The following is an 11,675-nucleotide window of genomic DNA, read 5'->3' on the forward strand; positions in this document are numbered from 1 at the left end:
GGAAAGCAGTGGATGTATTGTTTCTTGACTTTAGCAAAGCTTTTGACACGGTCTCCCACAGTATTCTTGTCAGCAAGTTAAGGAAGTATGGGCTGGATGAATGCACTATAAGGTGGGTAGAAAGCTGGCTAGATTGTCGGGCTCAACAGGTAGTGATCAATGGCTCCATGTCTAGTTGGCAGCCGGTGTCAAGTGGAGTGCCCCAAGGGTCGGTCCTGGGGCCGGTTTTGTTCCATATCTTCATAAATGATCTGGAGGATGGTGTGGATTGCACTCTCAGCAAATTTGCGGATGATACTAAACTGGGAGGAGTGGTAGATACGCTGGAGGGGAGGGATAGGATACAGAAGGACCTAGACAAATTGGAGGATTGGGCCAAAAGAAATCTGATGAGGTTCAACAAGGATAAGTGCAAGGTCCTGCACTTAGGATGGAAGAATCCAATGCACCGCTACAGACTAGGGACTGAATGGCTAGGCAGCAGTTCTGCAGAAAAGGACCTAGGGTTGACAGTGGACAAGAAGCTGGATATGAGTCAACAGTTTGCCCTTGTTGCCAAGAAGGCCAATGGCATTTTGGGATGTATAAGTAGGGGCATAGCGAGCAGATCGAGGGACGTGATCGTTCCCCTCTATTCGACATTGGTGAGGCCTCATCTGGAGTACTGTGTCCAGTTTGGGGCCCCACACTACTAGAAGGATGTGGAAAAATTGGAGAGAGTCCAGCGAAGGGCAACAAAAATGATTAGGGGTCTAGAACACATGACTTATGAGGAGAGGCTGAGGGAGCTGGGATTGTTTAGCCTGCAGAAGAGAAGAATGAGGGGGGATTTGATAGCTGCTTTCAACTACCTGAAAGGGGGTTCCAAAGAGGATGGCTCTAGACTGTTCTCAATAGTAGGAGATGACAGAACGAGGAGTAATGGTCTCAAGTTGCAGTGGGGGAGGTTTAGATTGGATATTAGGAAAAACTTTTTCACTAAGAGGGTGGTGAAACACTGGAATGCGTTACCTAGGGAGGTGGTAGAATCTCCTTCCTTAGAGGTTTTTAAGGTCAGGCTTGACAAAGCCCTGGCTGGGATGATTTAACAGGGAATTGGTCCTGCTTCAAGCAGGGGGTTGGACTAGATGACCTTCTGGGGTCCCTTCCAACCCTGATATTCTATGATTCTATGATTCTATGCCAAAATCTCATTGAAGGTCTCCAGTTTTGATTACATTGTTTAAAAATCCTATTAGGATAAGCTTTAATTAAAACAGAAGTACATTTTCTCATTGTTTTCAGGCTGTGAAGTTGTGGCTAAGGGTAGTTCACTAAATTTGCTGGAATACAGAACTAGAGGTGGATGTGAATCGAAAACCTGATCTGAACAACCTCAGACTTTGGAGATGTTCAGAAACAGAACTGACTCCAAACTTTGTGGCTAAAACAGATCTCCACACAAAACATGAATTAGTTAAGCCCCATGGCAGCAGAAATAAATGAGTATGACATGCACATTTTAATAATGGGTCAACTGAAGCACAGAGAGGTTAAAGACAGTATTTTCAAGTGTGAGTGCCTAAAGTTAGACATCTAAATTCCTGATCCTAAATAGCCTGATTTTCAGTTTCTGAGCACTTGGACTCTGAGACAGGGCAGAGAGGCTCCACATTAGCAGAGAAGCAGTTAAGGAGAGTCTTTGGGCCCAGCCAGCTCCACCTTGCTAGACATGCAGCCAATGAAAGCAGGGAGGGGAGGAATTAAAGGAAAGAGTCTGGCTCAGTTAAAGCTGACTGACCAGGAACAGTATGTAGCTCTGGATCTCTGCTTGAAGGGACCTTCACTTCAGAGCACAAAGAAATGGACCTACGAGCCAGAGCAGGCACTGGGGAGAAAGTTAGAACCCAAAGAGGAGCATCACCCAACTCAGAAGCTGTTTGGGAACCATGTCTGAAGGAAAGGGCAGGAACGCCCCCCTAGAAGACTGGGGGAAGGCTCAGTACTGAGTTGAGTTTGCTTTTGGTTGTAGAACATTTTGGAGCTGAGCCCCTCAACCCAGCCCAGAAGGGGATAAGGCCAAAAGAAGAATTAGTTTGTGGGCTGGAGCCCGCCTCAGTGGACTGGAAACAGAGACTTCTCCCCCTGGGGGAGACCTGTGGGGTGGCCAGAAGATCTACAAGGAGATGCTGCTCCAGCCATGCCACTACAAACTCCCATTGCAGTCAATGGAGTTGCAGGTGCTTTAGGCCCAGGTGCTTTTGGCCACGTTGGAAGTTAGGCATCTAAATACCTCTGAGGGTCTAGCCCGTAGCGCCTTTACAAATCAGTTGCCTATATATAGATATATGCCTAAATTTGCCTGAGCCCAAAGTCACAAACTGGGCTCAGTTCTCCACCCTTTTGTGTGCTATTAAGCATGTTCAAAAAGTGTGAAACATGAATGTTCTCCCAAATGTGAGGAACTAAGCTGAAATCTCTTGTATGTGCATGCTTTGAAGTTAGATCCTTAGGGCGCACCTCAGATACCCTGCTCAAATCTCTGGAAAGAAGTGGGAATTTATGTAAATTACATAATTTATATAAATTTGTGTAAATAATACATAGTGCACGGAACTTATATAGTGCTCTTCATCAATAGATGAGGAAGTATTTTACAAAGGTCAGTATCATTATCCTCATTTTACAGATGGGGAAACGGAGGCAGAAAGCAGTGAAGTGACTTTTCCAAGGTCATCCATAAGACCAGTGGCTGAGCCAGAAATCGAACTTGATCTCCAGAGTCCCAGTCCAGTGCTTTACCAACTAGGCCCCAGAAAAGTATCTGGTCACAAACTCTTATGTAGTTTTGTGGTGCACACACCACTAGATAAGCAAACATGGGGCTATTTTAAATTAATCTGCTGTAGATAGACTCTATCATAATGTCGACAAAATTTGTGTTCAGTGTTCACACACACATTGCGGGAAGCTTGTCATCAGCAATGGTAACTGAACTGATATCTACACAGATCATAAGTAATGTTTTGGTTTTGTCATCGAGGTTGTGGAAGTCACAGAATCCATGACTTCCAAAAATCTCCGTTACATCAGCCCTGGCGGCTGGTAGCTGCAGGGTCCCACTGCCTCCATAGCGGCAGGGAGCTGTAAGGTCCCCCCACTGCCTGAGGCAGGCCCCAAAGCTCTCAGCCACCATGGACAGAGGAGGTACCCCGCAGCTCCTAGCTACTGCTGGCAAGGTGGTACCCTGCAGCCCCCCAGCTGCAGCCCTGGGACAGGGGGACCCTGCTGCTCCCCATCACCACTGGTGGCAAGGGGACCCTGGAGCTCTGAGCCCCCATGAGCAGTGGGGGTCCAAGAGCTCCCAGCCACCCTACAGCTGCCTATTCCCTTCTCATTTTATCATCGATATTTTTAGTAAAAGTCAGGACCAGGTCACGGGCTTCTGTGAATTTTTCTTTATTGCCCATGACCTGTCCATGACTTTTACTAAAATATTCATGACAAAATCTTAACCTTAATCATAAGTACTTTGGAGGAGGTACTGTCTTTTTGTTCTGTTTGTATGGCATCTAACACAATGGGGTCCTGGTTCATGACTGGGGCTCCTAGATGCTATCATAAAACATATAAATAATAACAACAACATGAGCTAAGACGGAGACATGGAGATGAGTGAAGGGATGGCAGTAGCAATAACTAACAGGAAAATCTGACAGAAGCAGAAACTGAGGGAGTCAAAAAACGATGAGTAGAAATGTGTGAATAATTGACTTTCAGTTCGCTGGCTGTACTGAACATTTTTTTTAAAAAAACAATTTGAAATGAGAATTTTTCAGGGAATAAAAATTTTAAAAAATGCTTCAGGCTTAACGAAACATTTTGTTCAAAATGAGATAAAATATTTTGTTTCAATTTGGAGTTTTATTTTTTTTAAATTAAATTGAATGAAATTGTGAATAAAAAAATCAAAATATTTAGTTTCAAAAAAAAGTTTAGAACTTTTTTGCAATTTTTGTGGGGTTTTTTTTCAGCTGAAACAATTTGGTGAATTCAACACAAATTCACAAAATGTTTTGGTTGACCTGAGCCTGCATTTTTCAGTGGGAAAAAGCTTTGGCTGCAAATTTTTGCCCAGCTCTACTGTTGATGTAGCCACTTCCAAATGCTGCTTCAGACATTGCAAAGTCAGAGTCCAGTCGGACACGCACTAGCACCATTCACGCTCTGTAACGCCTACGCCTCTTGCTCTAGGCCATTGCTTTCCAACATGGGGTAGTCCAGCCACACTCAGACATTGCTATGTGCAGTGGAGTAAGATGGTCAGTTTTCAGCAGCAGAAAATCCATCTGTTCCCCTTACGTGGCTCATGAATAAAAACTATTGCTACACCTACTCAGCTCTGCTTTCGGTACTGCATGGAAAGAAAATCTGATGCAACCAATGCACTTCGTTCAGAGTGCTTTTTCTTGCACACTGAGCATCCTAGTGCACTTTCAGACAACAGAGTTAAATTCTTTCCTGGATTTAAGCAGGGCTTAAATGGTGCATAGTCTTGTGCACAGTGCTGAATTTCACTTGAAGAGATCAATAATTGCAGGGAAGAACCAGAAATGGAGTCTGGCACAAGTGAGGTTCAACATATTTTAAAAAAACAAAACAATACCTCAAAACTACTTAGAATTCAAGGTTTGTTTCCATAATTTCCAACGTGAAAGCAGATCTGTGTGTGCAGATAAATTTTGCTTAGGTGTGTGCATCTGAAAAGAGATTCATTTATGAATGAAAGAGGTTTTGAATGAAGATGACTTTGCAGCATAAACAACTAATATTGGAACTTTTGCATGTTTTGAAGTGAAATCAACTATTTTGCTGAAAAAATCAATTATAGAGGAATGTTGGGAATGCAAAATCTCATAAAATGAAGGAGGAAAAATGTTCCAGTTAAACAAGAATAATGAATTAAAGGCAACTCTAGACAGAGGCCCTGATGCCCAGTCCTGGGCTCTAACCACCACACAGTGCATGTTAAAATCTTAATAAAATATCTGATGGAACAAAATTCAAGTTATGGTGTAAATATTCAAACCATGCAACAATAAAGGTCACATCATTTATTGGCAAATATATGGTGTATATTGAAAAAAACAATTTTTTTTCCTTAACTAGAATGATCTCTCAACAGAAAATTTCTGAAGTGCAGAGTACACCATGTAAATTGCATGTCTTTCTTATGAATAAACACTTCTCTATGTTATTAGTGCACAAAACAATAACAGGTGACATATACTAACAGTACACTACAAACAAGTAGAATAGCACAATTTCAACAATACCCCTCCTGAACAAAAAACATTTATTTCAAAGAGGGAAATGCATGTACAGTACCGCAAGAATATTATATCCTTCAGTAATATGGATATCACTTTCTTTTATGGAAAACACTAACTAATACTTAAATTAATTGTCTAATAATTATAACTGGATGTTTATTATATGGTGTCACGAAAAGGAAAAGTTATGGTTGTTTAAGTACCTTAACTGTGCATTTCCACACCTTAGCGTGCTTGGCTGTCTTTTAAGTATAACCTTAACATTGAATTTCCTGGGTTTCCAATGCTTTAACTGGGAACAATTATAATAGCACTGTAATGTTTTTAACCGTAACCCACTGATACATACTCTCAACCTTATCTGTAATGTAATTGTTATCTGTATTAAAACACAGTCAAACCCGAAATCACCTGGATTTACCTGAGCACCTCATCTATGTAAAATAATATCACATCTCACAACATACAATTCCCTCCAGTATCTGAGCCCTAATTTGTCTGAAATAATATTATTTATTGAGCACTAACAATGTGTTCAGCACTCAACATACATACAGGACTACATTGTTCCAATACAAAGTCATAAACAAGGACTGCTCTTTCTAAGCAAACTTGCAGGCACAGACCACCCAAAACCAGTCTAAGAGGAGGCAGAACCATGTTCGCACCCCATCCTTTGCACTGAAAGGATGTATGTTGCATCATTCGAAGACTGCTGCATCATAAGGGATAGTAATGCAAGTGCATGGCCTCTAACACAAAGCTGTGTTTAATTTACATCATCTGACTGCTAAGGAGACAAGTCCCTGCTTCAAGTTGCTAGCACGCTGGTACAGACCCAGACAAAACCAGGGCAGACATGATTAATTCAGCGTCTCCGAGACTATTTGAATAACGAAGATCTGATTGTATCTTAAACCATGAAATGCTATGGATTGCATTTATGGCTTTGGTATGCACTTACCAATAAGAGAAAGAGAATATGTCTTGGGTGCAGGGAGAGGTTGGATGAAAGTTAATATACTGAACCTAATTTTGAAAAGTTATACATTAAAACATGCTTTTATTGTGTCATCCTAGAACAGCCTCTTTGATGTAACAAGATTAAACTGAGAAGTAAATAACAGGACACATTTGGATTTAACTGTGACTATTATACAGACATTTGATCATAGCTAATATAGGCAATTTACTATTTTTGCTTCAAAGGCAGGATAAGCTACATTGAATTGCTTATGCATAAAACTATATCCCTGATAGACAATGTGTAAAACTATATAACTACAATTACAGTGTATTTGCCAGTAAAAGTACACTTGCTCCACTTTATCCAGTGTTTAGTTTATAAAAGCGCTGTTTCAGTGGCAGAGAATCTGAGCTAATGTGTTTGGTGATGTTCCTTTAAAAGGTCCCTTTTAAGCAACTTTAGAGAAACAGAGCTCTTGTCAGTGCTATCATGTGGAAATACACTCTGAACTGTGCAATTTATGAAGTCTAAATATAAATAAACAGGATTTTTCAAGTCTATTTAGCAGTTAGCTGTTGTAAGATGTCTGCCTCAAGCTGCCTGTCCCCTTTTCTGTCTGTTTTTTGTTTAAAATCATATTACACCATCTAGAAATCTAGAATGCTCCATTCAGTTCTGTTACCAACTGTGTAGTATGAAGGGGGTGTGTGTGTGTGAGGGGGACTTTTAAAAATGTGGCGATTTTCTTTCTTTTTATAAACTCTCCTTATAGAAAGCTGACGGCTGTTATATAACCTCATGAAAGTCAGTTGTTGCCTTTTAAATTACACTCAAGTCTCAACAAGATGCACTGGACCAAATCAACATAGCTCCACTAACTTCAGCTTTTCTTTTGATTATTAAAGATGTGTGAAACGGTTCCATGGATGTTGCCTTCTACAGTTCACACTTTTGGTTACAGCCCGTTCCCATAACTGAATGAAAGCCAATCCTTTTGCAACAATCTGGATCGTTCTATTAAGGCCATGTAGTTTGTAGCATTCTAGTGTGCAGATCCTCAACTGCTACAGATATATGCCTCATCTTGGGCTAAAGGGTGAAGATGACCGATGGAAGTCAGGAGCTATCAGTGCCGGCCCACCACTAGCTTCTTAATCACTTAGGATGGCAGTACTGTCACAGAGGTGGAGGTACTGTCTTCAGAATTTGCACTAGAAGAGGCTTTGCTAGATCTACCAGCTCTGCAAGATGTCTTTCAAGGAGCACTTGATTCAAAATATTCACAAAAAGGAGCATGGTCACGCCCACAAGAAGATTACTGTGGTTGGGATTGTTACAGTGAGCATAGTGTGTGCAATTAGTATCCTGAAAAAAGATTTGGCTGATGATGCTTTTGTTGATATCTTGGAGGACAAGTTGAAAGTAGAGATACTGGATCTCCAGAAAGGCAGTCTCTTTTTTAGAATATCAAAGACTGTCTCTGTCAAAGATGACAGTATGATGGCACACTCCAAGCTGGTTATCATTACTGCTAGTGCTTCCAGCAAGGAGGAGAGAGTCAAAGTTCTTAACTTGGTCCAGGGCAACATCTAAAAATGTATCATTGTCACATTGTTGAACTGACTGCCCAACTCCAAGCTGCTTCTTGCCTCAAATCTAGTGGATATTTTGACCTATGTAGTCTGGAAGATGAGTTGCTTTCCTAAACACCGTGTTTTTGATAGTGTTTCAATCTGGACCTCTGCACATTTCTGTTATCTCATGGGAAAAAGACTAAGCATCCGTAGTCTGGGTGCATCACAGGTGAACAGGGAGACTGTAGTGTACCTGTTTGGAACGGGAATGAATATTGCTGGTGTCTCCCTGAAGGCTCTTCACCCTGACATAGGAGCTGATATTCTCAAGCAGAACTGGAAATAAATCCATAAACAAGTAGCGGACAGTGCCTATGAGGTTATCAGAATGATGGAATATGGATCCAACTAGAACTATTACAAAGATCACTTAGGAGATAGGGGTTAGACATTTGATATTGAAAAATATTTCACAACACCTCTTTTAGAAACAATAGGCTTTGTTTGTGATTTTGAGTTTGTGCTCAAACTATACTTGGATCATTAGCCCACACTTCAGTAACAAACTCCCCCCACAGGTCACAGAGATGCCGTAGAGGCATGCCACAGCAATTACTGCAGTGACAGCATCACCCCAATCCCAACCTATACTCATGCACTATTTCCCACATTTATGTTCCTCACCTCCTGTTCCTTTTTCTGCAGGGCAGTTGCATCAGTTCCAATGGTAAAAACCATGCACCTGAGGATCTAACAGAGTTTGTCCCATAGTATTTTTTTTCCACAGTGTTACTGCATATTGTATAAGTTAAAGAGCAGCACTTGATGCATATTTATGTGACATTTTGGTATCCTCAGATCAAGATCAAGGGAAATATCATAAATAGAAGCACTCGGATCTTTGAAATTCATTGGTTTCATGGAGTGTACAGTTATAACAAGACTGTTATTACATTCTCCGTTTTGAATCATTTATGGCTCCATCAACTGAATGTTATCATATCAAATCTATTTCATTTCTCTAGATATTTCAAACAATGATCTGGATTCAATAAATGTGTTGGAAAGAAATATTTCTAAATAACATATTTTATATAAAATTATATATATTTATTGAACTATGTAATTTGGAAGGGTTTTTTTCCAACATATGCCGTGAATCCAGGTATGGTATATATATAATGTATATATATAGGTATATATAATGTATATATATAATGTAGTTACTTGAATGTCAGTAACTGGAAGAAAACATTGGTCAAACTGTCACTGGAAAATCAACTAATCTTTTTTTTTTAATATTAACAAGCTTTCTAGTACAAAGCAGCAGTCTAAAGCTCGGTGAAATCAGTGTGACTCCTTTCCCTGGCTTCAATAGGATTTGGATAGGGCCTTGTGTAACAAGAATTGGTATAATAGGCAGAGGGAAGTAAGTGGCTTTACAAATTAAACAAACCACAGAGCAAAGAAAAGGGGACATGGGTGAAATAGGAGTGGTTCCAGGGGTTCAGACTGATCACTTCTTCTAACCATTCTGCTTATTATTCTGAATACACTCACCAAACTGTTCTGCATGGTTACCAAACATAGGTTTTGAATGTATTATACAGAACAACTTAAAAAAAAAACTTCTTCCTTTTCTATTCATGAAAAAAGTGTCACTATATTACAGCACTGCCAAAAAAAAATCAAATCTCTATTTTAGTCAATAGCAATAAAATGCAATTAGGAAAGACAGATGATAAACATGTTTCCTCATCCACACATCTAGAATATTTATTAGGGCTGTCGATTAATCGCAGTTAACTCATGTGATTAACTAAAAAAATGTAATCACGATTAAAAAATTAATCATGATTAATTGCAGTTTTAATTGCACTGTTAAATAATAGAATACCAATTGAAATTTATTAAATATTTTGGATGTTTATATATATATATATATATATATTGTATTCTGTGTTATAATTAAAATCAAAGTGTATATTATTATTGCTTACTAATATTTGCTCTGTAAAAATGATAAACAAAAGAAATAGTATTTTTCAATTCACCTCATACAAGTACTGTAGTGCAATCTCTTTGCTGTGAAAGTGCAACTTACAAATGTAGATTTTGTTTTGTTACATGACCACACTCAAAAACAAAACAACGTAAAACTTCAGAGCCTACAAGTCCACAAAGTCCTACTTCTAGTTCAGCCAATCGGTAAGACAAACAAGTTTGTTTACATTTAAGGGAGATAATGCTGCCCTCTTCTTATTTACAATGTCACCAGAAAGTGAGAACAGGCATTTGCATGGAACTTTTGTAGCCATCATTGCAAAAGGTATTTACATGCCAGATATGCTAAACATTTGTATTCCCCTTCATGCTTCAGCCACCATTCTAGAGGACATGCTTCCATGCTGATCACACTCATTAAAAAAATAAGCATTAATTCAATTTCTGACTGAACTCCTTGGGGCAGAATTGTATGTCCCCTGCTCTGTTTTAACTGCATTCTGCCATATATTTCCTGTTATAGCAGTCTCTGATGATGACCCAGCACATGTTGTTCATTTTAAGAACACTATCACTGCAGATTTGACAAAACGCAAAGAAGGTACCAATGTGAGATTTCTAAAAATAGCTACAGAATTCAACCCAAGGTTTAAGAATTTGAAGTGCCTTCCAAAATCTGAGAGGGACGAGGTGTGGAGCTTGCTTTCAGAAGTTTTAAAAAAGCAACACTCTGATGCAGAAACTATAGAACCTGAACGACCAAAAAAGAAATTCAAACTTCTGCTGCTGGCATCTGACTCCGACAATGAAAATGAACTTACATCGGTCTGCACTGCTTTGGATAGTTATAAAGCAGAACCCATCATGTACTCATGTCTTCTGGAATGGTGGTTGAAGCATGAAGGGACAAGTGAATCTTTAGTGCATCTGGCACGTAAATATCTTGTGACGTCGGCTACAACGTTGGCATGAGAGTGCCTGTTCTCATTTCAGGTGACATTGTAAACAAGAAGCAGGCAGCATCATTGCCTGCAAATGTAAACAAACTTGTCTGTCTGTGCGATTGGTTGAATAAGAAGTAGGACTGAATGGACTTGCAGGCTCTAAAATTTTACATAGTTTTATTTTTGAATGCAGTTTTTTTTGTACATAAATCTCTATTTCTAAGTTCAACTTTTATGATAAAGAGATTGCATTACAGTACTTGTATTAGGTGCATTGAAAAATACTATTTCTTTTGTGTTTTTTTTTACAGTGCAAATACTTGTAATCAAAAATAAATATAAAGTGAGCACTGTACACTTTGTATTCTGTGTTGTAATTGAAATCAATATATTTGAAAATGTAGAAAACATCCAAAAATAATTAAATAAATGCTATTCTATTATTAACAGTGCAATTATTCACAGTTACTTTTTTAATTGCTTGACAGCCCTAGTATTTATTAATCATTAATGTCTATTTAATGCTTTCTTCAGCACCAATATGCTTAGTTCTATACACTACACAAAAATACAGCTAGTTACTGCCCCAAAGAGTATTTGTAAAAGACACACAGGGTGAACTGGAAAAGACACAGAAGACAGGGTGAACTGCAAAATACAGAAGATTTGTTTGTATTAGGTTTGATGCAAACCCCATGGAAGTCAACAAAAAGCCACCCATTAACATCAGTGGATTTTGGATCCAGCTGTTTATTTTAATAATTAATATGGCCCTGATCCACAAGGGGACTTAGGCGTTACATTGCTCAGTGTCACATCACTAACTTTTGGTGCCTAGCCATCCAGTGGAATCCACAAATCCTGAGGTAGACAC

General features: G+C 39.2%; 1 pseudogene; it reads left to right on the forward strand.

The window, feature by feature from the left end:
* Positions 1 to 7,527: 7,527 nt before the first annotated feature.
* On the forward strand, positions 7,528 to 8,265 carry LOC140908837 (L-lactate dehydrogenase A chain pseudogene; annotated as a pseudogene).
* The last annotated feature ends 3,410 nt before the right edge of the window (positions 8,266 to 11,675 follow it).

This window comes from Lepidochelys kempii, chromosome 3, assembly GCF_965140285.1.
Source record: "Lepidochelys kempii isolate rLepKem1 chromosome 3, rLepKem1.hap1, whole genome shotgun sequence".
In the NCBI taxonomy this organism is placed as follows: Eukaryota; Metazoa; Chordata; order Testudines; family Cheloniidae; genus Lepidochelys; species Lepidochelys kempii.